The sequence below is a fragment of the Hyperolius riggenbachi genome, chromosome 10, assembly GCF_040937935.1.
Source record: "Hyperolius riggenbachi isolate aHypRig1 chromosome 10, aHypRig1.pri, whole genome shotgun sequence".
Classification (NCBI taxonomy): domain Eukaryota; kingdom Metazoa; phylum Chordata; class Amphibia; order Anura; family Hyperoliidae; genus Hyperolius; species Hyperolius riggenbachi.
This window is the reverse complement of record NC_090655.1, coordinates 161,989,961-162,004,028: the sequence shown is the minus strand read 5'-3', so window position 1 is coordinate 162,004,028 and position 14,068 is coordinate 161,989,961. Positions and strand designations below refer to the sequence as shown.

At 48.3% G+C, this 14,068-nt stretch overlaps 1 protein-coding gene across 1 annotated transcript in view; it reads left to right on the top strand.

Moving 5' to 3' along the window:
- SH2D4B (SH2 domain containing 4B) overlaps positions 1–14,068 on the top strand; it is a 1,318,135-nt gene that overhangs the window by 937,695 nt on the left and 366,372 nt on the right. The window lies entirely within an intron of this gene.

Here is a 14,068-nt window from a genome sequence, read left to right as displayed (position 1 = left end):
CAGGGGGAGCTCGCCCTCAGAAACAGCTGGTGGCAGTGTCCGGCGCCATGTATCGCCAGCTATGGACAGCCAGCCAACATGCCCTTCAACGTCAGCTGCTGACTCTGAGGCCACCATAGTGCCCACACCCCAGGGTGGCTCAGCGGTGTGGACATTTTTTGATGTGTCTGCCTCAGATTGGAGTAAAGCCATCTGTTCTCTCTGTCTACAAAATTGAGCCGTGGAAAAGCCAACACTTACGCAGGGACAAGTGCCTTACGAAGGCACCTGGAGAAAAGGCACAAACAGCAATGGGAAGAACACCTAAGCAAAACCACACAAAAGAAAAGCCACCCTCCTTCTCCTCTTCCTCCTTCAGGTGCAGCATCTTCAGCCGCTTTCTCCCTTGCATCTTCACAGCCACCCTACTCCACTCTGCCTCTGCCCTTGAGCGGTTCCTGCTCCTCTGCCCACAGCAGCCAGGTGTCTGTGAAGGAAATGTTTGAGCGGAAGAAGCCAATTTCTGCCAGTCACCCCCTTGCCCGCCGTCTGACAGCTGGCGTGGCGGAACTATTAGCTCACCAGCTATTACCATACAAGCTGGTGGACTCTAAGGCTTTCCGAAAAAATTTTGCCATTGGGACACCGCAGTGGAAGGTACCAGGCCGCACTTATTTTTCTAGAAAGGCGATACCCAAACTGTACTGTGAAGTTCAGAGGCAAGTGGTGTCATCTCTGGCGAACAGCGTTGGGTCAAGGGTCCACCTGACCATGGATGCCTGGTCTGCCAAGCACGGTCAGGGCCGCTACATTACTTACACAGCCCATTGGGTCAACCTGGTGAACGATGGTAAGCAGGGAGTACGTGGCTGCGCAGCGGACCAACTAGTGACACCTCCACGGCTTGCAGGCAGGCCTCTTGCCACCTCCTCTTCTACTCCTCCTGCTACATCCTCTTCGCTGTCATCCTCCTCCTCCTCCTCGGCTGAGTGGCAGTGATACTCTTCTCGTGCTGTGATCTCCTCTCCAACTACACACCCCCAGCTTCCTAGGGCCTATGCTGCATGCCAGGTACGACGGTGTCACGCCATCTTAGACATGTCTTGCCTTAATGTGGAGAGTCACACTGGACCAGCTCTCCTGGCTGCTCTTAACAAACAGGTGGAGCACTGGCTGACCCCACACCAGCTGGAGATCGGCAACGCGGTGTGTGACAACGGCAGCAATCTCCTTTCCGCTTTGAATTTGGGAAAGCTGACACATGTACCCTGCATGGCACATGTGTTGAATCTGGTCATTCAAAGATTTTTGTCAAAGTACCCAGGCTTAGAGGGAGTCCTGAAGCAGGCCAGGAAGTTGTGTGGGCATTTCAGGCTGTCTTACACGGCCATGGCACGCTTTGCGGACATTCAGTGGATGAACAACTTGCCGGTGAGACGCTTGATATGCGATAGCCCGACTCGCTGGAATTCGACTCTGCTCATGTTCTCTCGCCTGCTAGAACAGGAGAAAGCCGTCACCCAGTACAATTACAGTAGAAGGACATAATCTGGGGAGATAGGGATGTTCTGGCTACCGAACTGGACACTGATGCGAAATGCATGCAGGCTCATGCGGCCGTTTGAGGAGGTGACTAACCTGGTGAGTCGCACTGAAGGCACCATCAGCGACTTGATCCCCTACGCTTACTTCCTGGAGCATGCCGTGCGTAGAGTGGTGGATCAAGCTGTGGAGGAGCGTGAAGAGGAACAGTTACGGCAGGAAGAGTTGTGGGAGCAATTTTCATCTGAACCAGATGTTTCCTCAACACCTGCGGCAGCACAGAGTGGGGAGGAGGAGGAAGAAGAGGAGTCGAGTGGGGAAGAAGAGGAGTCAGACTCAGATTATGAGAAACAAAAGTTTGCTTTCCTAAAACAGAAAGAATTTGCGATAATTCAGGTTGGAGTGAGCTTGAGATGTCTCCCAGAGCAACAAAGATTATGAGGAAGGTGTTTCTGTGGAGGAGGAAGAGGCGGTGGCAGAAGAACAACCACAGCAACTGTCACAGGGGGCTTGTGCTGGTCCACATTCCCGTGGTATTGTTCGTGGCTGTGGTGAGGAAGAGGACGTACGTAACATCACTCAGGAAGAGCAAGAGGAAATAGATAGTACGTCTGGATCCGACTTTGTGCAGATGGCATATTTCATGCTGTCCAGCCTGTTGAGGGACCCCCGTATAAAAAAACTCAAGGGGAATGAGCTGTACTGGGTGGCCACGCTACTAGACCCTCGGTACAGGCACAAAGTGGCGGACCTGTTACCAACTCAACTGAAGGCGGAAAGGATGCAGCACGTGCAGAACAAGCTGGCAACTATGCTTTACAATGCATTTAAGGGTGATGTCACAGCATAACGCAATAAAGGTACCATTGCCAGTAATCCTCCTCCCATGTCCACGCAGGCAAGGACAGGACGCTCCAGCGATCTCATGGTGATGTCGGACATGCAGACATTATTTAGTCCAACGCCTTGCCGTAGCCCTTCGGGATCCACCCTCCACCAACGCCTAAACGTCCTGAAGTTAGCGACTACCTGGCCTTAAGTGTGGATGTAGACACTGTGAGCAGCGATGATGAACCCTTGGACTACTGGGTGTGCAGGCTTGACCTGTGGCCAGAGCTGTCACAATTTGCCATCCAACTTCTGTCTTGCCCTGCCGCAAGCGTCCTGTCAGAAAGGACTTTCAGTGCAGCTGAAGGCATTGTCACTGAGAAGAGAAGTCGCCTAAGTCACAAAAGTGTTCAGTACCTCACCTTTATCAAAATGAATGAGGCATGGATCCCGGAGGGCTACTGCCCGCCCAAAGACTAAGTCAGTCCCCACACACAGCATCTCTGCCTGCACGTCATGTGACTGGCTGCCTGCTCAAAGACTAAGTCGCTCCCCACACAGCACCTCTGCCCGCCGGCCGCTTGACTGTCTTCTCCGCCACCACCAACAGGGTCCAGGACTCCAGGCGGATTCCTGAATTTTTTAGGCCGCTGCTAGCAGCGGCCGCTATAATGATTTTTCTGGGGCGTCTACATGCCTGCCTAATTTTTCTGGCTGCACTGTGGGCGGCTGCAACAACGAATTAAAAGGCATGTACATGTGCCCATCCCCCTTCATGATCATTATCTTGCCGCAGTGAAGGGGCTTGCGTATCACAATGAAGCAATGACCGCCGGCTATATGAGTGTCTCGGGGGTTGGCACACCAAAGATAATAATGTCGTTGCTTTATTGTGGTCAGACCAAATTTGATCAGCTGGACAGTCACTGTTCTGTCATTCAGCGACATCAGCCGGGCAACCATATGGGCTGTAAAGCCACCATCACTTGCACTCTCTCGTCATGGTGCGCACCAGTCCAGCATGGCGTCACTACACAAACGGCTGTTTGCAGTCACTGCATACCTTTCACTGCATCTGTGACTGCACATTGTATTATACCTGGCAGTCAGTGCATACCTTTCACTTGAATGGATGGCAGACTTGCCCTCCAGAACAGATTCTCGTAAAAGGAGAGTGATGATGGAATCATTGATCTCCATGACAGATTCTCGTTAAAGAATTTAAAGTTAATTCATTACATCAGGGTCCGAAAGTCCTCCTGTATTGTTATTTTTGGCCTCGGGCAGGCATGCCATGCCTGCTGCCTTTCTTGCCTAGATGTGTGGTGGTAGCCGTTTCTTAGGCTCCAACTCCGGACCGGAATAGAACCAGGATTCCCCGGCCAGCTGTGGTCACTCACAATGGCAGACTTGCCCTCCATAAAAGATTCTCACCTCCTTGAGGAGGAGACCAACCTGGTGAATCGCAGTAAAGGCACCATCAGACTTGCCCTCCATAACAGATTCTCGTTAAAGGATTTAAAGTTGATTCATTTCACATACACAGCAGGGCCTCGAAAGTCCTCCCGTATTGTTATTTTTGGTCACTACTTCGGGGCAGGCAAGCCATGCCTGCTGCCTTCCTTGCCTGGATGTGTGGTGGTAGCCGTTTCTTAGGCTCCAACTCTGGAACGGAATAGAAACCGGATTCCCCGGCCATTACCCATGGTCAGTCACCATGGTACTGAGAAACTAGTACCATCGAAAGTTTCACACAGTTGAAAGAATGGCAGACTTGCCCTCCATAAAACATTCTTGGCAAATGCTTTCGAGTTGGTTTGTCTTCCGCTGGGTCAAGGGTCCATCTGACCACAGATGCCTGGTCTGCAAAGCACGGTCAGGACAGGTACAGCATGGGTCTCAGGCTCACACTTCGGCCCGGAATCGAACCTTGATTCCCCGGCCATTACCCGTGGTAACAATGGCAGACTTGCCCTCCATAACAGATTCTCGTTGCAGGTACTGAACAGCAAGTAGAAAATGTAATTTAAAAAAAAATAGATGTAAGCTAACCTTTAACAATGGTAGAAAAAGAACCATCGAAAGTTGATAAGGCAGTCAGACATTACCTGATATCACTGAGGAAAGAGCAATCTCGCCATGTTGCGCACCAGTCCAGCACGGCCGTCACTACACAATCAGTGGTGCATTACACAGTGAGTTTGGTCTGTCAGTGTGAAGCAGTACACTAATGACACTACCTGATTGATGTATACACATGCAAGATGTTTTAAAGCACTTTAGGCCTGCAATTTAGCATTCAATGTGATTTCTGCCCTTAAAACGCTGCTTTGCGTCAAATCCAGATTTTTCCCCGGGACTTTTGCCATGTATCCCACTCCGCCATGCCCCCCTCCAGGTGTTAGACCCCTTGAAACATATTTTCCATCACTTTTTTGGCCAGCAAAAGTGTTTCTAGTTTTCAAAGTTCGCCTCCCCATTGAAGTCTTTTGTGGTTCGTGAAAGTTTGCGCGAAACAAACCTTCCGCGGAAGTTCGCGAACCAAAAATTGGAGGTTCGGCCCATCTAGCGTGCAATCTTGAGATCTCAAAAGCCTGGTGGATGGAGGATGGAACACCCCTTTGAGCTTCATTAGAAAGATCAATACTAAAATGCCACCCTAGAGACTTCTGATAGCAACGTATATACAAAAAAACTCTCCAAATCCCTAACTACCCTACACTCAAAGCCACCATAAATGCTTGGAAATTACTCTCATTATAGAAATTAAGAGTTAACAACACTCATGCCCCAATATTCCGATATCTTGTCTCAAAATATTGATAGAAAACATTAACATATCAGCCTGGTTGAAAGCGGGTATATTCACTCCTCAACAGGTCATCTCCCCAACAGCAATTAAATCATTTCAAGAGTTAAAAGAAGAATTTGGATTAGAAAACCGAGAATTCCATACCTTTCTCCAAATTCGACATTTTATACAATCAACACAGTCCAATTGGCCCTTATGGCCGACATCCCTACTCTCACGGTTTGTTGACCCAGGTAATCTAAAGAAAGGAATTACTGTCTGCTATGAGACCTTACTATCTAACGCCTCAAACAATTTTTAATAAATATCTGAACCACTGATCCACCTCCCTTAAGATAAATATCACAGAAGAACAGTGGACCCGTGCTTCAAAAAACATATCTCGTTTTTCCAAATGTTCATCCCATTGGAAAATTTTACTTAAAATAATGTTAGATTGGTACATTATCCCCTCCAAGCTGGCCAAATATTCTAAGGCGCATCCAAATATATGTTGGAGAAACTGTTGAAAAGAGGGTACTCTAACACACATAATGTGGAAATGCTTAGTGATACAACCTATATGGGCTCAAGTTTTTGGGGAAATTTCTAGTACACTGGGAAGGCCCATTCCTCCCACTCCCAAACTAGCTCTCTTACACATTAGGCTGGACCTTTTCCCAATTCCCTATAGGTTAATTATCACACATTTACTGTGCACGACAAGACAAGCAATCTGTGTACATTGGAAAGACCCTGAACCACCCTCATGGACCTATATAAACAATTTAGTTTCCCTAAACCTAGGTATGGAGTACAAATTAAGAAACATCTATAATTAAAGAGAAAACATATGACCAAGGCAAGCTATAAAGGTGTGAGTCAAATAAGAAGTGGCACAAAAAAAAAAAAAAAAAAAAAAAAGGAACAAATGTAAGGAAGCTTGATGAATAGTGATGGCTCGAACCTTCGATTTTCAGTTCGCGAACCTTGAATGCGAACCTTCATAGACTTCAATGGGCAGGCGAACTTTCAAAACTACAAACACTAATTCTGGCCACAAAAGTGATGGAAAAGATGTTTCAAGGGGTCTAACACCTGGAGGGGGGCATGGCGGAGTAGGATACACTCCAAAAGTCCCGGGGAAAAATCAGGATTTGATTCACAGCAGCGTTTTAAGGGCAAACATCACATTACATGCTAAATTGGAGGCCTAAAGTGCTTTAAAACATCTTGCATGTGTATAAATCAATCAGGTAGTGTAATTAGTGTACTGCTTCACTGACAGACTAAACTCACTGTGTAACGCACCGCAAACAGCTGTTTGTGTAGTGATGGCCATGCTGAACTGGTGCACACCATGGCGAGAGTGCAGGTGATGGCGGTTTTCAAGCCCATATGGTGGGGCTGAGGTAGCTGAATGACAGAACAACAGTGACTGAGTGTCCAGCTGATCGAATTTTGTCTGTCCACAATGAAGAAACAACCTTTATTATCTATCTTCTTGGGTCAGGTGTGCCCCCCAACCCCAACACACTCATTTAGCCAGTCATTGCTTCATTGTGATACGCAAGCCCCTTCACCGCGGCAAGGTAACGATCACAAAGAGGAATTAACACATGTACATGCCTTTTGTTTTGTTGTTGCAGCCACAGTGCAGCCAGAAAAATTAGGCAGGTATGTACACGCACCAGAAAAATTAGTATAGCGACCTTAAAAATTCAGGAATCAACCTGGAGTCCTGGACCCTGTTGGTGGTGGTGAAAAAGGCAGTCAAGCGGCCTGCAGGCAGAGATGCTGTGTGTGTGGGGACTGACTTAGTCTTTGGGCAGGCCTTACCATGCTTTGCAGACCAGCAGGGCCGGCCTGCTCATGAGGCGGGGTGAAACATTTGCCTCAGGTGGCAAACTTCTATGGGCGGCACCCGCCCGTCCGTGGGTGTGTGGGGGGTGTGTGGGGGCGGCCGCCGAGCCGGAGGGGTAGCGGGCAGAACGGGGGTATTGGGCCTAGCGGTGGGGAGGGGGGGTCAGACCCCTCCCCACCTGCGCTCCCCTCCAGCTGTAATTAGGAAGCAGCCGCTGCCCGATAGTAAGAGGCACGGGTGGGGAGGACTCACTTTTTCCGCGTTCCAGCGTGCGCTCCACTGACGTCACTTCCTGCATCGCCGTCCACTTACAATACAGTGGACGGCGATGCAGGAAGTGACTACAGTGGAGCGCACGCTGGAACGCGGAAAAGTTGAGTCCTCCCCACCCGTGCCTCTTACTATCGGGCAGCGGCTGCTTCCTAATTACAGCTGGAGAGGAAAGCAGATCGGGGGACCCAGGCGAGGGAGGGGGGGGGGCGACCCCCCTCCCCACTGCTAGGCCCAATACCCCCGACCTGCCCGCTACCCCTCCGGCTCGGCGGCCCCCCATTTTGTGTTGGGGCGGCGGCGGCAATTTTTTCCTAAATTTGCCTCACCACTTGCCTTTCAACATCGCGGTACAGTTTCGGTATTGCCTTTTTTGAAAAATAATTCTGTGATGGTATCTTACACTGCGGTGTGTGCATTTGCTTTTGTGTGCTGTTTTTTCTCAGGTGGCCATCCCTTTGCAGTTTGTGCTTTGTCATCATGTGCCCTCGTAAGGTAGTTGTCCCTACGCGGGTCTTGGTCTTTCCACAGCTCATGTTTTGGTGGCAGAGAGTACAGATGGCATTGCTCTCATCTGAGGCAGACACACAAAAAATTTCCACACCGCTGAGCCCTGGGATGATGGCACTTTGGTGATGGCTGCAGATGGAGTGTTAAGTGGGGTGCCAGAATCAGAGCAGGAGGAGGAAGACATGTTCTGTGTTAAATAGACAACTATGTCCTGACAATATTGGGGGTTGAAGGCACGTGCCTTCTTCTGAACACTGTACTTTGGTCGAGGGCCACACTAAATCACAACAGTGCAACCTCAAACAGATCTGCCAGGTGGCCTGCCTCTTGTTTTGTCCATATTGGGGGGGGGTGAAGTGAAAGGTATGCACTGACTTGACTAATACAATGTGCGGTTACACAGGTGCAGTGAAAAGGTTGCAGTGACTGCTGGTACAACAATGTGCAGTTACACAGGTGCAGTGAACAGGTTGCAGTGACTGCTGGTACAACAATGTGCGGTCACACAGGTGCAGTGAAAGGGTTGCAATGACTGCTGGTACAACAATGTGCAGTTACACAAGTGCAGTGAACAGGTTGCAGTGACTGCTGGTACAACAATGTGCGGTTACACAGGTGCAGTGAACAGGTTGCAGTGACTGCTGGTACAACAATGTGCTGTTACAAAGGTGCAGTTAACAGGTATGCACGGACTGCTATATAAAACAGCGTGTGGTCACTAGAGATGTAGCGAACGGTTCGCCGGCGAACGGTTCCAGGCGAACTTTGGGGGCTCCCGTTTGCCTGGACCAGGCGAACTTTTGCGGAAGTTCGATTCACCCCATAATTCACTATGAGGGTCAACTTTGACCCTCTGCATCACAGTCATCAGGCACATTGTAGCCATTCAGGCTACACTAAGCCCTGGAGCCCCACCCCTCTTATATAAAGCAGGCTCCGGCGGCCATTAGCCTCACTCGTGTGCCTGCTAGAGACAGACTAGGGACAGCTGCTGCAGACTTGTTCTTCTAGGGACAGATTAGTTAGGTTCTTGGTTGCTTAGCTTGCTCCTGGCTGATTATTATTGCTTTTATAGCACCCCTCAACAGCTCTTTTCAGAGCTCATCCTGTACTTTTTTTTTCTTTGTGACAAACTGACACTTTTATTGCATGCACAGCCTTGCTAATTGATAGTGTGTGTGCCACTGCCAGCAACCAAGCACATTCAGTGACTATCTGTGTGTGTGACAGGGAGCTGCACATTGTACTACGCAGTACTGCATATACCCAGTACCTGTTGTGTTTACTTAATCCACCTCATCACTGCATATACCTAGCTTTGTGTTGAGTGTACCCAGCTCACTGCATCTAACTACCTGTTGTGTTGAGTGAACCCACCTCACTGCATCTAAGTACCTTTACTGTTAAGTGAACCCAGCTCACTGCATCTAACTACCTGTTGTGTTGAGTGAACCCACCTCGCTGCATCTAAGTACCTTTACTGTGCAGTGAACCCACTTCACTGCATCTCACTACCTGTTGTGTTGAGTGAACCCACCTCACTGCATCGAAGTACCTTTACTGTTCAGTGAACCCACCTCATTGCATCTAACTACCTGTTGTGTTGAGTGAACCCACCTCACTACATCTAAGTACCTTTACTGTTCAGTGAACCCACCTCATTGCATCTAACTACCTGTTGTGTTGCGTGAACCCACCTCACTGCATCTAAGTACCTTTACTGTTCAGTGAACCCACCTCACTGCATCTAACTACCTGTTGTGTTGAGTGAACCCACCTCACTGCATCTAAGTACCTTTACTGTTCAGTGAACCCACCTCACCGCATCTAACTACCTGTTGTGTTGAGTGAACCCACCTCACTGCATCTAACTACCTGTTGTGTTGAGTGAACCCACCTCACTGCATCTAAGTACCTTTACTGTTCAGTGAACCCACCTCACCGCATCTAACTACCTGTTGTGTTGAGTGAACCCACCTCACTGCATCTAAGTACCTTTACTGTTGAGTGAACCCACCTCACTGCATCTAACTACCTGTTGTGTTGAGTGAACCCACCTCACTGCATCTAAGTACCTTTACTGTTCAGTGAACCCACCTCACTGCATCTAACTACCTGTTGTGCTGAGTGAACCCACCTCACTGCATCTAAGTACCTTTACTTTTCAGTGAACCCACCTCACTGCATCTAACTACCTGTTGTGTTGAGTGAGCCCACCTCACTGCATCTAAGTACATTTACTGTTCAGTGAACCCACCTCACCGCATCTAACTACCTGTTGTGTTCAGTGAACCCACCTCACTGCATCTAACTACCTGTTGTGTTGAACGAACCCACATCACTGCATCTAAGTAGCAAAAGGAAGGGATCCGCACATGTCCTAAAATGATCCTTTATTATGGACGTATCCAAAACACCAATCACGCATCAGTAGCTAACATGTTTCAGACCTACTGGTCCTTAATCATAGCTAAAATAAAAATGGCACAGAAAAACCATATATACCCACCCCCTGTGAGGGGGGCGGCCCCAAACCGGGGATACGCCCTCCAACCTCACAGATGGGAGGGGATATTTAACAAGAGAGTAGGTGTAGAATTTTAACATATAGAACATCTTAATTGAGACCAAACTTTGCTCAAATCAAGGAAATCAAATAGTAACAACCTCACTCCAAGCGTAGCAATAAAATGGTAAAATCAACTAAATATATAAAAATTAAAAATAGGGAGGGAGAAAAAGCGGCCCTATAGCAGCATTATGTGATTAGAGCTAGGTCCCATCGAGAGTTCAGACCTTGAGGGAGTCTTGTGCCTAGCCTAAAGATCCATAGAGCCTCACGACTTTTTAGCTGTTTGGATATATCGCCACCCCTCACATTCTGAGACACCCTTTCCAGACCATGAAAAGAAAAAGAAGACATGTCGCCATGATGGACTTGGCGAAAATGTTTCGCCACATTCGAGACATTCGAGCTTAACCATCCAGGACCGCAATAATGTTCACCAATTCTGGCACGTAAAGGCCTGGTGGTGCACCCTACATATTGCAGGGCGCACTCACTACAGGTAACCAAATAAATAACACTACGGGTGCCACAATTGATGAACTGTTTTATTGGAAACCTGCGACCGTTGGAGGCAGAAGTAGCCTCCCGAGTCCGGGTATGTACATGACAGTAATGACAGGTCCTAACACCACAGCGATAAGAGCCTATGGTGTTAAGCCAAGTGGGAATTCTCGACCCGGAATTATAGAGACTAGGGGATAGTGACTGGGCCAGGGTAGGGGCACGCCTACTGGCAAAACGAACCCCCTGTTGTAATACACAGCGTAAATCCTCATCACCCTCCAAAATTGGGAGGTATTTCCTCAGGATCGAAACGATCCTATTATACTCAGTGCTAAAGGTTGTCACAAATGTAGGTTTGGAATTGGTACTGTTACCCCTATTAATACCCTTCAGGAGTTGTTCTCTATCCCTGGAGTTGGCCCGCAATTTGCCCCTCCTAATCATCCAATCCGGATATCCCCTCTCTCGCAGCCTCATTTCAACTTTATCAAACTCCTCTTCGAGCCATGTATCCTCCGAGCAGTTACGTCGGGCTCTAATGAACTCCCCTACGGGGACCCCGCGAATAGTATGCCCCGGATGGCAGCTCGTGGCTCGAAGGGTGGTATTCCCACTACAGGGTTTCCGATACGTTTTAGTATGTACTTTCCCTCTAATTGGGTCACCCACCAGAGTGACATCCAGATAATCAATAAAAGTGGCATGCCAATTGGACGTGAACTGTAAGTTGAAAGTATTAGCATTAAGATAACTCAAAAATGCAGGAATGTCTGTAGGTAACCCTCTCCAAACAAGGAGAAGGTCGTCGATGTACCTCCCGTACCACGCAACACTCCCCAAAAGGGGGTTCCCGCCTCCAAAGATGCAGCGCTCCTCCCACCACCCCATATAGAGGTTGGCTAGGGACGGAGAGAATTTAGCCCCCATGGAAGCGCCACACCTCTGGAGGTAGAAGCCACCATCGAACATAAAATAGTTGCGGGCCAGGAGGTACTCGACGGCCAGACAGATGAAAGTCCGAAGATCTTCAGGGTAGGCAGAATATTTAGTAAGATGGTATCTAATGGCCTCCACAGCGGGGCCATGGGGTATAGAAGAATAGAGGGCCTTAACGTCAATGGTGATCCACGTGTAATGCTCCTTCCAGGCAAAGCCCCCCATACTTGAGAGGAGATGCTTGGTATCCCTGATAAAACCCGGGAGACGTCTCACCAAAGGCTGAAGCAGGGAGTCTACCCACTCACTCAGGCGCTCCCCCAGGGACCCAATGCCAGCCACAATGGGCCTGCCCTCTGGGGGAACGCCCGGTTTGTGGATCTTAGGGAGATGGTGAAAAATTGGGGTGATCGGATGGGCCACACCCAAATAGTCCACCATTTTCTGGTCCAAAACACCTAAACTGTGGCCAAAGGATAATAGATGCATGAGCTCCCTCTGAAAGGACAAACTGGGATCCCCTCTTAGTTTCTGATATACAGCAGGATCACCCAGTTGTCTCAATGCTTCAGTTCTATAACTGTCGTTGTCGAGAACGACAACAGCCCCCCCCTTATCAGCGCTACGTATGACAATGTTAGAGTTACTCTTAAGCTCAAAGAGGGCCTGTCGCTCCCGACGCGACAGATTAGAATCACCCATTTCCCGACTACTCTCCAATTCAATTAGATCCCTCTCCACCAGTTCCTGGAACGTCTCAACGTGGTTGGTTCTACTAGTTAAGGGATAGAAATCTGGGTTACGAGTCTGGATTGGCTTAACATCATCAAGGGAGATTATTCCGGTACTTTCAGACGCCAGATGATCCAAAGCCCATCTAGCGCTGGTTTCCTCAAAATCCCCAATATCAGTAACGCCCATCACAGTCTTCTGGTCACCAGCTCTATCCATAATGTGGTCAGAAAAATGCTTACGTAATAGAAGACTTCGCACGAACCTATTTACATCCACAATCGTGTCAAATACATTCATGTGATTGGTCGGTGCGAATGAAAGGCCCCTACCCAGAACCCGTTTCTCCACTTCGGAAAGCACATGACGAGAAAGATTAACTACACTACACACCCCATTCCCCACCGCTGAGGATCTGTGAACTCTATGTTTTAAACCCGCCCGTCTGGTCTTCCTTCTCCTCCTCTCCTGCCCTTCCTGCGGCCCTTCCTCTGTCTCTTGTAGTATGTAGCCTGGCTTGGCGTGTTTTTTGAAAGGCCAGAAATGGCAGCAGCCTGCGTGGATTGACTATCCCCAACTATGTCAGGGGTGTCTGAGAACTCAGAAACCTCTGGTGAACTAAAACTCACTCGTCTGTTCTGTTGTCTATAAGGTCTACGTAAAATGGGTCTTGGTGACTTAGGGGACCTTGCCATAGACTCCCATCTGCCCCACTCGTATACAACATTGGACTTATAATCTTCCACATCTCTTAGATATTTAGATCTTTTGGTTTCAGTAATAATCGATTCTAATTTAGTGATGTTATCCTGCATTCTTTTGTTTAAAACATCAAATTGATCAAAAACTCTAAATCTCAAAATATTAGTTTTCAAATCTGTAATTTTAGCATTAAGATCAATGAGTTTTTCTTCCTCATAAGAGATGATAAGTCTCATCAGAGCCAAAGAGCAGTCCGTTAGAATGACATTCCATTCCAAAATAAATTGTTCAGAATAGACTGTGGTTGGCACTTTTTTAATACGGAGTCCCCTGGGTATGATTTTCTCAGCAACATACTGCTTCAGTGTGGTTAAATCCCACCACACTTTAGTTTCCTTCTCCACAAGAGACTCCAATTGTGTGAAAGAGGTTCTCAGACCAATCTCAGGTTCCACCTCCCCCACATAAGGATTCCTTGAGAAGACAGCAGCAAATTTCTGACATCTGTTGGGATCATAGGCAAGATCTCCCAAGCCGATAAGGTGTCTGTCTGCCATCACAGACTCCTCTTTTTGCGGCTGGACAGTGTCAGGGATCAATTGGGGTATATGGGTAGAAATAGTGGCCATCTGTATACGATCCATGATCTCCTCACTAGTGGGCCATTGCCAGGCGGAGTCTGGTTTCGTGGACCCCTCATTCCCATGTAAAGTCTCATTACAAGTGACCTGGGAGGCAAGTGACTGGACTTGTGAGCATCTTGCCAGTGATACATGTCCAGAAGCATCCATAGGCGCCCCAGCAACAGATTGACTGGAGACGTCAATATTGGCAGATACAT